The sequence below is a fragment of the Haematobia irritans genome, chromosome 4, assembly GCF_050003625.1.
Source record: "Haematobia irritans isolate KBUSLIRL chromosome 4, ASM5000362v1, whole genome shotgun sequence".
Lineage (NCBI taxonomy): Eukaryota > Metazoa > Arthropoda > Insecta > Diptera > Muscidae > Haematobia > Haematobia irritans.
Window position 1 is genome coordinate 2933344 of NC_134400.1, and position 16430 is coordinate 2949773.

At 32.0% G+C, this 16430-nt stretch overlaps 1 protein-coding gene across 1 annotated transcript in view; it reads left to right on the forward strand.

The window, feature by feature from the left end:
- The window catches only part of LOC142234740 (uncharacterized), a 303670-nt gene that overhangs the window by 225120 nt on the left and 62120 nt on the right, over positions 1-16430 (forward strand). The window contains exon 6 of the mRNA XM_075305910.1: positions 13402-13874. The gene's annotated coding sequence lies outside the window, so the exon portion shown is untranslated. The remainder of the gene's footprint in view (positions 1-13401; positions 13875-16430) is intronic.

Sequence of the window (16430 nt, forward strand, 5' to 3'; positions counted from 1 at the left end):
AATGTGGAGCACATCTTACATTTTGTATGAATGAAGTGCTCACTTTTAATTTCATGTTTCATTCAAATTAATCTTTATTAATTAATAAATTTTATTTAATTTTAATTAATAAATTTTATTTAATTTTAATTAATAAATTTTATTTAATTTTATTAAATTTAAATTTCACTTTATCAAAATGCAATATGGCAACACCGACGCCGTCTGCACTGATGAGGAGTTCTGGTTAGAACATCAGTGCAAAATTGTCTTGGATAGCCCATACAAATATTGCATTGAGTACTTAAAGAAAACAGACCTAATATAATGTCATATTTGTCGTACTCTGGCGACTTTCAAAAGCCAAGTTATCACGATTGCCTCTCATGCAAAAAATATTCTACCAAAATTTGAAGAAAATTTTACCAAATTAAAAAAAAGTTACTTCGATTTTTTTGGTTAGTATAAAAAAATGTTTTTTTTTTTATTCGAAAGAAATGTTTTATATTGAATTTATAGAAAATTTTGTCAAAATTTTATTTCTATAGAAAAATTTTGTCCAAATTTTATTTCTATACAAAATTTTGTCAAAAATTTTATTTCTGTTGAAAAATTTGTCAAAATTGTATTTCTATAGAAAATTTTTGCAAAATTTTATTTCTATAGAAACTTTTTAAAAAATGTTACTTAAAAAAAAAAAATTTCCAAAATTTTATTTCTTCTTCTTGAAGTACCTCTTAAATGGAGAGGAATATTGTGCAAAATCTACCAAAAAATCAAGAATTCTACTAATCTACCAAACAGTAAAAAATCACAATTTTTGTTAGAATTCTACCAACTGTGGCAATCGTGAGAGCTATACGTAGAATTAATTTTTTTTTTAAGTCGAAGTGTGAATTTTAAAAATTTTCCAAACGTTTTATTATTTGTGATTTTTATTGAAAGACACGAACTCAGAACCCACCTCTTTTTGAAGACATTTTGCATTTAGAATTGAACACAAATCGAATCTAAAATGGGCACCTTAAAGTTGGTTTCAAGTGCATTTGTCTTTAACAAATTCTAAATAATTATGGATCTATCTATCTTTAAAGTGGATTTAGGAAAGTCAGCAATTTTTCTCAGTGCCAAATGAAAATCTTTTCTTTCCAAGGAAGATAAACTGGATACAATACCAAAGCTAATTAATTTTAATTTTATTTAATTTACTCCCCAAAAAAGCCTATCATAACTCTCCTTTTGTTCCACATATTCACTAAAATTGTATAATGGGATTTTTGGATGATTGTGATAGTGGAAAGCAACAATAGCAGGCATTTGCCTTGATGGTTGTTATAAATCCATGAATCTCATCACGTTGCAGAAAAATAACGTGCCAATCACATACTGTGGCCAGATGGGATTGAGAAGCAAGGGAATTATTTTTTGCGGATATAATCGAGGGACATGCTTGTCTATATTTCCTGTAAACATCTAAAGCAATCACAATTTTAACTGTTGAATTTATAATGGGAGAGAAATTTAATTTTTTTATAGCAAAGTAAGAATCTCTTATACGCTTACATTTTTTCTCATATATTTTCTTGGAGTGTTCTCTCACTTGTATCACTAACCTTCCTTAATCAAACGTAATCCTGCACATACGCCGAATGAAAGCTTTCGTCTTCAAGAGCTTCGAGTTTTTTTTCGGGGGGTTTTCATTGCTTTTTCCAATGTTGTTGTGCTTTTGCCGAAGAGTCCATTTGGGAACTCTTGATAGGGAAGAATTCTGTCAGCGACAACAGTTTGTTGCTTATGTTCCTGTATTATAGACGTGCTGTTCGCCCATATCTTCAGACGCCAATCGAACCAATCTCAGACAAATCTATGAGACACAAGGCATAGGGCCACCACAAGAGTAACCAGTCAATAAGAAATAGAAGAACTATGGTCAATAAAAATAAAGAAATTGAAAGCCATTCGAATTCACTTTCAACGGAAATTTAAAAAAGAAACTCCTCAAATACTAAAACGAAAAACAAAATTTAATTGGCAAAAAGAAAAAAAAGCATGCCGCGTCCAATGTGCTGAAAACTAATGTAACCAAATAAAGAAAAGAAGTTTTTTTAATGGTGCGTGTGCCCGGCAGCAACAGTGGCAGTGAAACGCAACGGCAACACACACAAAGTCATCACTTTGTGTTTGGTGTTGGGTGGCAACATACCCCAGCTAACAGTCATGATTGACCCTACCTATTATACATGAGTTGTTATGTGTGAGTGTTTGTCTGTATGTCATAATCATTTGGATGCATAAATGATTAACGGGCCCATAGTCCTAGTATACACATGCCCAAGTGTTCGTGTGTGTGTGTGCGTGAGTTTGTTTGCGACCGTTAATCCAATAAATGAAATGTTGTTGAAAGGGGCTGTGCTCTACAAATGAAGTTGTTACCACAATACAACGTCACCTAAAATTACCACTAATCATCCATCGAAATAGTGAAACACGACAACTAAACAAATAAAACGACAAACATCTCAAAAAAAAGAAACAAAAACGAAGAATGAAAGGAAACTTCAAGTATGAATCGATAAATTCGACAAGACCTCCTTCCTTAGGAATAAGAAATGATACAAAAAAATAAAAGTTATAAATCAAATTATACTAATTAATTGAATGCCTGAATTGAGTGTGAAAGGCAACGGAAAAAGGTGTGTGTGTATATTAAAAAAAAAACTCCAGGTAAAACTAGACTATGCTCAATAAAATGTGAAAAAAATTAACAAGAAATAGAAAAAATTCATAATAATATAAAATATATTTTGAATTTGAAAATTAAGTTAAAAACACACTCAAATTAAAAATCTTAACCTTAAATAAAGAACTATCACAGTTTCTTGAAAACCTGTGGGATAACATTCTAAATATCAAAAAATTTACGTACCTCACGTTAGGCCAAGAGCCACCGTGGTGCAATGGTTAGCATGCCCGCCTTGCATACACAAGGTCGTGGATTCGATTTCTGCTTCGACCGAACACCAAATGTTTTTCAGCGGTGTATTATCCTACCTCAGGTGAGATTTCTGAGGGTTACAAAGCTCGACTCGGCTCGGCTATAAAAAGGAGGTCCCTTGTCATTGAGCTTAACATAGAATCGGGCAGCACTCAGTGATAAGAGAGAAGTTCACCAATGTGGTATCACAATGGACTGAATAGTCTAATGCGCTTTACAGACTATCAGTTATTCCGGACGACAGTGCTCGTGTCGAACATATCCCATATATTGTGCACATTATAAGTTAAGTCCGAAGGCGTAATCTATACTGCTGCATGTTTATGGGATCGATAACACATTTACCGATTATTTAGTCATCGCCGACAAGTCGTATCGATCCGACACACTGTAAGATTCTTTACAATCACCGACATTCCGTCCGGAATAACTGATAGTCTGTAAAGCGCATAAGTGAGCCTGATACATCGGGCTGCCACCTAACCTAACCTAGGCCAAGAATTGTAAGAGATTAATAGCCGCCAGATTTTTTTTTTTTTGATGAGTGTAGTCGGAAAAGTCTTTTCGTATCTCAATAGATGTCTTTGAAGTCATCCATGTCCAGTGCTACCAATCATAAAGACGAAATTTTTAGCTACAAATAAAAAATAAATTCGATAATGTTAGCAATGCAATTCAAAAATGAGTGAAAATAATAAAGAAGTTCTCTATATTTAGAACATATTTTTTTATAAACAAGTGAGTAAAGTATAAAATCGGGCGGGCTGACTATATCATACCCTAAACCACCCCTACTGAATTAGTAAACATAAACATTTGTGGGGTATCATTAAAACAGGTTTGGAAGATAAAACGTATTTCCATATTTAAGAAACATTCCATATTTAGGAAATGTTTAAGAGCGTATTCCTAACCTGAGCAAAAATGCTTGATATTAGGAGCTATACTATACACCTTTAAAAAAAAATCGCTTCTGTAACATATACCCCAAATGAAATTGGGGTATATGTATATGTTTTCTTTGTGTATACATTTTTTAAGGCACCAATTGGTTACCTCCATTCTTTTACTTGCAGCATACTCTCTAGGTCTCTCTTTCTAAACACATATATGTTTATGGGGTATTTCTAAATTAATATATGTTTGCATCCAAACATATTACATTTACAAAAATTGTATGTCTCAAACATAATATGTTCTAACATATTAACATATATGTCCCAAACATGTTATGCTAGTTTATGAACACTGTATGCTTGCACTTAAAAATATTGTGTTAACAAATTTGAGTTCCAAACATATAATTTTTACACCCAAGCATATGAAAAACAGTCTTTTTCGTCCATGTACTTGATTTTACACATACAGAGTTAATATCCCACTAATATTGAGTCCATTATTAAAAAAAACTAATTCGCTCAGTTACTGTGGGTAATGTAGCAAAAATTGTGAAAATCGGGCAATATAATTATGTAAGAGTACATATAGCTCTTCTGAATAGAATTGCTAATACATCTAAATTTTAAAGTTGAACTACATTGGTTGACACCTAAGGCTAAATAGACTCAGTAAGCGATTCTGAGTCGATCGTTATATATTTTATAGGGTCTAAAGGGTCTAAATAATTGAAACAAACAGTCGAAAAAAAGCGGCCAGAACTGATTACCAGAAAGGGCTTCGTCGTCCGTCAGGACAACGCTTAAAACGCACATTGTACATGACTCGATGCATCATCGGAATACCATTTTTTTCGGTCAATGCCAAACTCCCTTAGGGCAGTAAAGTTTGTTTCAGGAGATACTCGTAGTTTTTCGCCGAGATTGTACATCGGTGGCTTTTTAAACTAACCATATTTTGATAAGCATACCAATTCTGTAATGGGAATAGTGATGGAATAATGCTCCTAACGGAAAAATGGTAAAAGTTAGTCGACAAAAATGGTATATATATTCATATACATATGTTAAATAATAATAACTATTTTTAAATTTCTTTAACATAGAAAAAGATTTTCAAAGCAATATTAGAACATTTCCAACAAAAGATGAACTTTATTTTCGAGAAAATGAAATTAATTTATTTTTCGTCAATATAATTAGTTTACTCCAAATTCACGCCAAATATTTCTATGGAGATTTGTGGACAAACAGTGGCCCAAAAAGCAACATCCCAGGAATCTGGCAAAAAAATTTCGTTCGCATTCAGCGAAACTTCATTTTCCCTAAAAGGCATGGACATGAAAGGTTTGTCGTCATTGCTTTTAGCTATTTTCGTTCGCGTTCAGCTTAAATTCCTTATTCCCTTAAAAGCATTTTAATAAAAGCATAATTATGTACAGCAAATACTGACCAATCAAAATGGAACTTCTCTTCGTGTTTTCCCAATGAATTTAAAATGCAAGAATAAAGCCTCACGGGATTCTTTAGAGTTACGAGACCATTCTCTTACCGCTGGGGCTCATTTTGGGTATGCTCCTTTTTGCTGTTTTGTTTTTCTCAATACTTTTGCCTCAACCTATGATATATGCCATTGTCTGCAAGGAATGCAAAAAATCCAACAATATTTCCATAATGATTTCAACAAATAGGAGTATGAAACCTCATAGACAAATGGTTATTATGCTAATATTATTCATATATATGGAATCCATCATCACTCTATCAACTTTTCTAACGACTATACGCCATGGATAACATGGAATGGTATCCATGTAAATTTTGATAGATTATTAATTTCGAGAAAAGGCTCTGAACGATAAGCACCAACTACTAAGCAAATCGTGTTCATGCTTTTCAGTTGCCATACCACAATTTGCTTACTTCTCAGAAATTTGGCAATGGGGCTGATAAACTTATAAAAACTCTATGTAAATTCTGCCTAAATATTTGTTTAGAAATGTTTTTCAGTAAAGATAAAACACATTTGAATATTCCATAACGTTGGCATTGAAACCAGGTAATGGCTACCAAAAAATATTTTTCAGCGGCTTATCTCCTTACAGTATATTCGACAAATGAAATTCCCCTTTGTTATAAAATATTTTCTTTTATAGCAAATGACAAGCGTTTTAAGGACTGTTCCTAATCTGTTTCATTTGCTTTCACAGAAATTCTTTTAGTGTCAAAAGAAAAGTTTGTTTGTATGAAATGTCATTTCTCTGAAAAGAAAACTATTCTTTCAGTGTGGTCATGATGACATTTCTGAGTTTTTGAGAGTTGGTTATAAGAATGATGTTCCTTCGCATAAGAGATAAGATTGCAAACTATAGTCTCAGCAGAGTAGGATTTATAATCGACTTTTTCTGCAAAAGATGTCGGAAAGTAGAATATACGTTTTCTAGATTTTCAATCGACTCTATCGTTCACGTTTTCTAAATTCGATCCCTGCAAAATCGTCTAAATTGACAAATCAATGGTCGACTTGATTTGTTTTAAGAAAAATAATAAAGTTCTAAAAACCATTAAATACTGGTAGGAAGGATGACAGAAAATCACACAACTTCGGTGACTGGTTCGAAGACCGATAACTTATCACCCTGGAATTTATCATCAGAGAGAAAAGGATATTTTTTTATTAAATGATGGACAACAGTAACTTTCTTTCCGCCCCACTTTATTGAATAGTGTATTGAATTTCCTTCATTTATTTCCAAACATAAAACTAACTTTATTAATTACTTCTATTTTTGGTTTGTGGATTAATGTCTTGCCTTTTCATTTTCGTTCAGAGTGCAAATGCTAGCATTCAATATGCCTTTCATTTTTCAGCTAATACTACTACTATATAAACGTATCATATACCTGTCCATGAGGAATATCCACGTAACTACAATCCACCTCTTTTGTATTTTTAGAATTCAGCATATTTCTTTAATGAGAAAGAAAGAAATTCAAGAATAGCATTGGATAAAACCATTTAGTACAAAAGACCGCACTGCAGCAAATACTTAAAATGGTGTTCCCTTCATTGTCATTATTAGTATTTATGTTATTGTTGGTGGAATTTCACAAGATATCCAAAAGATTCCCCATGGCCTAAGCAGCAAAGTCCCTGGGTGCTATTAAGAATGGTTAAGGATGTATTCATTCGGATTGGTTTGATGTCAACATTGACAAAACTGCCATGCACTGGATAAAACAAAGGAAATAGGCGACTGAGAACAGATCCATGGATATATAAAATATTAATATAGCACACATTTGGATGGAAATATATTTTTTTTGATCGATAAAGGCTTCTTCATGAACATTGGAATGACCAGACTTGCGATTCTTATCACCTTCATTTTAGTAATATGTATTACTAGTAGTTAATTTTTAACAACTGTTAGTAGTAAATTTCAGTCATAGATTTCCTTTATAAACGCCGGTGTAAGATAGCGCTACGGTTAAAAGCTTCCAAAAAGTGGTACATAATGTGTCACTCGTAATAAAAGATGACACACAAATTAAGAAATTTGGCAAGCTTGTTTATAAAAATTGTGAATTAAATAGATTTTTATTCGTTTGATGTCGCTTTTTTCAAATTGGTTCAAATTTAACTTAACAATCTTTTATCTACATTCATCATAAAATAATCCTTGAAAATGACAGATCTGTCAACTCAAAAATATAATAGTGGATGCATAAGTTCTATGACACCGCTAAATTCCATAATTTTAACGGGTTTCGAGATAAATATGTGCAAAACAAAGTGGCAAAAAGGTGTCACAAAATTTTGGAAAAAATAACATCCAGAGGCATAACAAAAAAACCGTCACAAAAGTCTCATGGATTGAAAAAGCGGCAAAAAGGTGTCGCAAAATTTTGAAAAAAAATAACATTCAGAGGCATAACAAAAAAACCGTCACAAAAGTCTCATGGATTGAAAAAGTGGCAAATTTGTCACTAAAGCTGAGTACTACTAAAATTTTTTTTAATTAATCCATTTAGAAATATAAATTTTTTGCAATCAATTCCTTGGATCTTTTACATCCATTATTTGGCAAGGCTCGATCAAAATATAATCGTCTTCATAAATATATTTGTACTTTTAATTTAGTGTTTTGGTGAAAAAACCGAACATAGTACTCGTCTGGTGGCACTCATTTCTGATGTAAAAATCATCAAATCGGTGATAGAAAATTAAAATAGAAAGTGTGTGTATGTTACAGCGAAAATTTACAGTAAAAGGAAATTCTTCTCATATTCCTCTACACTTTGACATTTGTTCTCTTATTTCCAGAGCTCAAAGCTGTGTCTTATTCACTAGAATGTAGTTGCTATCAATAATTCAAACCCATCTGAATTTAGCTCTTTTTCACTTTTTTAAAAAAACGAAATCGAAAATAATATTGTAGCAAATTAAATTCCATAACTTTTAGATAAAATTGCTACAAGCTCAATCATCATTAGCAACAGAAACGAAAGCTGACACTTATCTTGATGCTAGTTCTCATGGTTTGGATCCTTGATCCTTTTGCTGATACTAAACTCTGCGTGGTATGGTGGGAACATGAAAAATGCATTAGCGACCATAGAAAGGAATATTCAATTTGAAAAGTTGTGTACAAGTGCTAACGAATATAGAACTATGTTAACCATACCATATAGAAACAAGACACAATTGGCCAGGAGACTAATACACACACGCCCACATATAGCAACTTACACATTCACACAATCTAGCTATGCAAACGGATTTATTTAAAATGCTCAGGGTCATAGGTATGATAGATGTGCTAAAAATAATAACAGAACAACAACATAGTAAATATTTATATATTTTTGCTGCAGTATTTGAATAACTCACTCTCAATACACGTCATTAATATAAAAAGGATTCTGCTTAGAATGAATAAGAATATATTTTTTTTATCAAAATATCATGATTCGTTACATTCACATAATGAAAAAATAACATGTTTATTCCAGAAATAGAATAAAATTAAATTAAATTAAATTAAATTGAATTAAATTAAATTAAGTTAAATTAAATTAAATTAAATAAAATGCAATTCAATTTCGTTAGATTTATTTAAATTTACTTGGTAGTTTAATTTACTTAAGGTCAATTTAGATTAAATTCTATCTAATTTACATTTACACTAAAAAGAATAAATTAAATATACCTACATTAAGTTAATTTAAATAAATTTTTATTATCTACCACTTAGAGAACACCTTGATCTACCCAACTGATGTGTTCTTTTTGTTAGTATTTTATCATTTTATTGTATATTGTATGTCTTCTTCTCCACAAGCGAATTTGTTTTAAATGAAATAGGTAGCCAATGATATTAATATTTTTATTCTTCAGTAGAACAATAACCCACCAATATTCAGGTTAATGTTCTTTCTTTCAATTTAAATAGATATAATCTGCTTAACAAATAATGAGAGCTTCTCACAAAAATAAGTGATACCATTAAAATAAACAATGTAAATGATATTATAAGACCTTGAGCGAAAGTGTGTGCGAACATCATGAAATGAAAATGTAAGCGCTGGCGAATGTATTTTTGGTTTTATTGGGGCAACAATTCCCTCCGAATATGATAATAATATTCCATCCTGTTGATTGCTTGTTTCCAAAATATAAAAATAATTCACTTATCATTGTGGTTATAAAAAAAAAAAAACAAAAACGAAAATCTACTCATACTCTTCCAATCAATTCCAATTGCCTGTAGCATCATGTAAGCATCCATTTTACTCTCCATCATCGTTGCCTGGATTATTTGATAAATTTTTATGCCTGCCTGGCATGAAGCACTACCACTACCAGTGGATGTGAAAACAATCCTGAAATGAAATCATTATGATTTAAATCGTATTATTTACACCATTGTATCAACAGGACACGCAGTAAACTGACAGACTACTTTCTTTCAGAGCACGTGTAATTTGTCATGTGGAAAAAGGACTTGTAAATGACAATATTGTTAAACACGACCAGATATAGAAATACATATCAACCGCATAAAAAGATACGACAAAGGCAGTCTATGAGACATTCCACTTCGAAAAACGTATGAAACAACATTGTCGAACTACGATTTGTTTAATGAATTTTTTGAAAATTACACTTTTGGCCTTCTTATAGCAGTATGAGATGGCGCTATTGAGAATGTAATTCAATCAATCAATACCACTTTCGACCGACAGCCAAAAAGTTTTTCGGCGGTGGCTTATGCCCCCTTACTAATGCTGATGACGTTTCTAATTGTGCCAAAGCTTCTCTATGTGGTTTCACTATAATGTGAATTGGCGTTCGGAATCGGCTATATAAAAAAGAAGGTCTCTTGTCATTGAGCTAAACATGGAATCGGCCAGCACACTGTGATAAGAAAAGATGTTAATTGGACGCAATAGTCTCAATAATTATATAGGCAATATTTTTCTGTTGAATAAAAAAATCTGTTCTATTCCAATATGGAATGTTACCTAAAAGGGAGAATACCACCCAAGGAGAGAGAAAAAATGATGCATGGTGATATAACCAGACATTCTAACGCCATCCACAACCACCCAACAAACATCAAAAAATATGGTACAAGATATCAAATAGTATAAGAGTATCTTTCAAATATGAAAAAATCAAATGTTGAACGTGAGAAGGGGAGAAAGATAAAATTAACACCACGACGCAAGAATTCAACAAGGGAAACATATTGAAAAACTAATGTAATCCGGATTTATACATCAATTCGGTACAAACTACATTTCTAAGTAACTTGAAATTCCTCTATTGTTTTTTCATGCAAGATGTAAGTTTGGGTTCAGCTTATCAAACCTAAAGGAAATGATAAATTTATCCTGAAAGTATAAAAATTAATTTATTTCATTAAAATTTTCGTTAGAATCAACAATACGTTCTACAACGGCGATCAAATTAGACCAATATCAAAATTTGAGTAATTGCTTTAAAAGATCATAGAGAATCCATTGATGGTAAAAATTACGAAAAGTTAATTTTCAAAATAGCAAAAATGCCATTTTGGGTGAAAATTAAAAAAAAAAAATCCGGCAACGCTTACCCTCCACTCGATCAAAGATAATTGAGAAGAAGATGCAGTCTTGTCATAGCAAAACTGAAGCAAAAGAGGACTCTGCCAACAAAATATCATAAAGTTTGCGTCGACGTGTCTCTCATATGTACTGCCGTTTGCGTCGGAAAATATCATAACATTTGTGTTTTTCATAAATTTCTGAATAAAAACCCACAAAAGCTATACCAAAACGATTGTAGAAAATTAAAATAAAACGTATGTGTATTTCAAAGCGAATATTCATTATGACTTTATGCGAATATTGTCGTTTTGAATTTATTCCTGGGCAGAGCTGCTTTTGAAAAAATTGACAAATAAAACAATTTTTTTTCTCATAGCCCTCTACACCTTGACATTTGTTTTCTCTTTATAAGAGCACAATGCTGAATCTTGTTATACTCAATTATCTTTGACTCGATTTTATACCAATGCCAATAGAAAATGTTTGCAGGGTATGTGGGCATCCCTACTACACTGTTGATATATTATACAGCAATGCAAAATCCGGAAAGATATGGTTGTATACATGTGGTGTGTGGCTGTTGCTTTGTGGATAACGAATAAATTAAGGCTATACCGCAACGAACATACACGCACACATATTTATATGGCTAAAACAAACAAAATAACCAAAAAACTCATTCCCATCTCCCACACCAGTCGTTGGCCCCAAGACTTTTGTTTTTCTGCACAAACGGATATCAACAACAGAAACGAGTAGCATGGATGGAGCTTTAGCACACCAGCAACAATTTGATATGCATACCATGATACATACAACACATTCGGCACACGAGAGTAAATTAATGTAGTGTAGTCGTGTCTCTCATCAAATGTCATTTTATTTAATATATATGTATGTGTATATCAGAGAGAGATAGAGAGTATACTTGTGTTTTGCTTTTCATGCAGGAGATTTGATGTTTCATCTCATTAGAGAATAATAAAATATAACTATAATGGTTAGTTTTATGCTAAACAAAATGTTTTTGTGTTTGTTGGTAGAATATCTGAACTGGAATTTATTTATTATTATTGCCAAAATGCCAATGCATTCAGTTCCTGAGAGATATGTATGTATATACACACACACATATGGCTAAGAAGACTAGGCTTTTAGTCATGTCCAGAGAATGAAGCCGCCGAGTCGCGCCGCCAATTTTAGCCGCCGCCGACCAGTTTTTTCCAGTCGAAGCCGCCGCCGAATATGTCGACTCATCTCGACTCAAAATTAGGCGCCAATTAATCATAAATATTGATTTAAATCAGAAAAATTTATTAAAAATTTTTGCATTTTTTGTCAAAATGTTTAACTTTCCACCCAAAATAAGTCAGTATCAAGTTGTTATAATAATTTTGCAAAAAATTAGCTCAGAAAATTTAAATGAAATGTAAATGCGATTGTAAGATTGGTTGTACAACTAATCTCATTACCATTCGGATAACTTCAAATTGATGTTATAATGGATAATTGTCCGCCGCCGAATAGACAAATTTATATTGGCTTAGCCGTCAAGCCGCCGCCGCCGGAGGCAAAAAATTAGTGTCAGCCGCCGCCGACAAAAATGGGTCGGCTTCATACTCTGGTCATGTCTATTCACTCCTGAATTTTGAAAGGCTTTACCAATTACTGGAGCTGTTGGATTTTAATCCTTTGTGGCTTAGAACGTGGATCCTGTACCAAGCTGTGCTTACAATTTTGGGAAATTCAACAACATACATACATTGAATGTATCTAATTAGAGAATCAGTACTTGCATTGGAGTCAATATGTCACACAGAAAAAAATTTTACCAATTTTTTTCTATTAAAATTTTAATTCAATGCAAAAAAATATTGACTTAAAAAAGTAAAGTATTCCATTTATTTTTTAATCAAAATAAAAATTAATGATGGAAATTAGTTGAATCAATTAAGTTTTTAATTGAATCAATTAATATTTTAATTGGTGTTGGAGATTCATGCTGTCATTTCCTAGATTTAAGAAGTTTCAATTAAAAATTAATTGGATCAATTAATTTCGTTATTGAATCCAAAAATATTTTTATTATATTTATTAGTCGACTTTTCCAAAATTTGACAAAAGTATATGCGTAATAATAGTCAGTTCAGCTTGTAACCCTAATGATAAGAATTTTATGGAGGGAAAAGAGGTTTTCATTACATTAAGGAAACTTTTCGTTACTTCAAAGGCTTTAATGGAGAAACGCATTTTTCAAACATTTAAATCCTATAATTAATGAAATAAATTTATAAATGTAGTGTCCTAAAATTTTAGGTTGCATCATTTCCATTAGGTCAGTATTTATTTTAATTTTTTTCTTTCTGATTTTTAGTTTAGTTAAAATCTCCTCTTTTCAAATAAATAATTGCTAACAAAATTTCTATTGTTTTTCAGGATCTGTGAAGGACATTATCAAACCAGTGTCTCCTTACAATGGTGAATAGCAAAGACAATCTAACTTATAGTTCAAAAGGAATATGTGTGACAGAGCCATTGTGTAATATCCCATATGCGATAATCTCCAAAAAAGAAACAAGAAAAGAATTTGCCTCAATAGCACTCTAGTGTGAATGTGTAAATATTTCTAACCTGATTAACACAAAGTCAACGGTTAAGATTTTGATGGCTCAAACAATTGTATAATATTAAATGTAACAACTATCACCGAAACTCAAAAAGCAGGCAAACTACAACAACGACTACAAGTTGGGCAATAACAGCAAGTTGGCCTTATCCACAAAACGAAAGATTTGGATTATTCAACAGAAAAAAATCCCCTTCGTTCCTCACCAATACAAATAGAGACCAACTGACGGATTTAGCAATAACTTGGTTACCCAAAAGGATTATCATGTTGAACGCTGGTGGTAAGTATGCTAGAATATTTTAACTTGTAGAAACTTGGAAATAGTTTAGCCGTAACATCCGTATGCACATTATCTGTCGATTTTGGTTGGTGACTTTTAATTAACACTATGATTGGCCAATAAAATCAGATTGTGTCATCTCTATGTTGAATTTTGCCATTTCGTTCAATGTTGACCTTTTTAATTGAATTACATTCGTTTTTTTTCTTTGTTTTAAAATGTTCGCAGATATGATGGGGCCGGTGTGTCAAAATTCTTTGTTCCGTTCGTAATACGAGTTTATAGTGTAGTTGGAAAATAAACCAAAAATATGTTCCTTCGAACTTTTAGAAAAACGAAATTCTTTAATAGCATAGAAACTCGAATTTATTATAAGGTTGCAACGATTTCTAATCTTTTTACTCATTTTTGAAAAACGATTGTCTTAATGCAGCATTTTGAGGTTACGTAGCAAACATGAACTATAGCCCAAATCTTGCGAAAATTTTTGTAATATGTTTAAAATTATATTTCAGTTCAGTAAATCCAATTAATTTTTAATTGAAATTTCTTCAATCACCAACGTAAAATCAATTGATCCAATTAAAAATGTAATTGATACTACTAATTTCTGTGATTGATATTTATTTCAAATAAAAAAATTGTTGAACCAATTAAAAATTCAATTGGCAAAATTTTGGTGATATTTTTTGTATGAACCAGAGCCAAAATGTTCAAAAAACGCAGCGTAAATTTATAATTTTGAAAAACTTGACATTTCTGTAGGGTACGATATAATTTTCTTCGCCTTGCTTTATTTAATTCTTTTTTGTTGTACTCGTTTTATCGTCCAGCCATGTTTGCCAAAATCTATTGTTCGTTTAGTTTTCTATTTGCTCACTAGGATTGTTTTGAAATTTCTAGCACATTGCTTTGGTTTGTTTGGAACGAGATTCGATTTTCCATTTATATTTTCCAAACAATTCCTCTATTGTGTTTATCTTCTAGTCGGTCAAAAGACCAAAGGTCACGCAATATAGTTTTAGTGTATTTTATTGATGTTAATGTTGTTATTGTTTTTGACAGTGTTTATGAAGTCCTGTAAGACATGCTCACCACTAATCCATTGGCACTCCCTCGGCTAACGATTGCGCCCGTTAAAATGCTTTATTCCACCTTTGTACATTAATAAGTAAATATCAGGCTATACCAAACCGGCCAAAAGGAACATTGTTAACAAAAGGCATTGTTCGCATGCTTGACACCACGCATGTATGGCCAAAAGTCAACCACCCACCCAAAGACGATGATCAACTTTGAATGTCCTTCTTGTGGCCCATGCCCAAGCATTTAGAACGAAACAAGCGTTAAAACCAAATTGCAAATAACCTTTAAAACTGCTGAGTATGGCCATAAGACAATGAATGCCTGGCGTAGGCAAAACAACAAAGAGGCCAGGTAAAGTGTATTAACCTGTCATAAATTTCCAAGTATTCCATATATACTTGCACTTATTCCGGCCAACGCTAAGTGCCACTGCTCCAGTCCCAGGTGAAAAACCTGGAAATATAGCGAAGTTTATACCAGAGCAGTCGGCTCACTAACAAACTTGGACGTAAAGTTTGTTTGAATTTCAAAAATGGCAAATGTGTAAAAATGTATGTGGGACTATGTAGATGCATTCGCGTACGTGTGTGTGTAGGAGAGTTGGTCCTTATCAAGGTAAAAAAAGAAAAACAAATCCATAAAACTGCTTCTTCTTATTATATACTTTTGGGATGAAGTAGAAATTTCATAAATATAGAATACATTAAAGCTTTATATTAATTTTCAGTAGAGTTTACCTTCAGGTTGATGCTTTATTCATGGAGTTTGTAGTGTTGTGTATGCTCTCCCCCATATAATCTCTTTTAATTATGATGCTCATACTGGAGAAGTTATATTTGCACACTGATATACACGTAACACACACACACACACGTATTACAAATGGAAAACAAAAGGCAACCCATCGTATAAGCCCAAAAGTATACTGTAATTTCTGTTATTAATTATAATGAGATATGAAGAAGTAGAAATTTTCAGTAACAGGTAGGCATATACCATATTTTATAATAAAGCTACTTGTTCAAAAGAGAATGAGTAAGCAATTCACACAATTGAAATAATAAATGAATGTTTTATTAATAAATTGAACTTAAGAAATTGAAAGTATTCTTAAGATAAAGATTCTTAAGACAAGATAAGATTAAATCTTAACAGTACAGATTAAAAATCTTAAAAATGCAGCATAATTATTGTATAGTTCTTGTGAGCGGATTGATTATAGCATATAATGAGCATAGTATCATCATCAAGTATTCGCTATATTGGTAGCTTGCTAACATTTACATACTGTGTAACATTATGACACCAACGGTGGCAGATGCAATATGGCATTAAGAATGCATGTACTTAACAAGCATCTCTTGGCATCATTACTTGGAATGTATTCCCAACTAATTCCCAACTTTATGTAATTCTAGAGTTTTCTATAGAATTATACTCTAATCTCAATTGTATACAGATTGACCATAC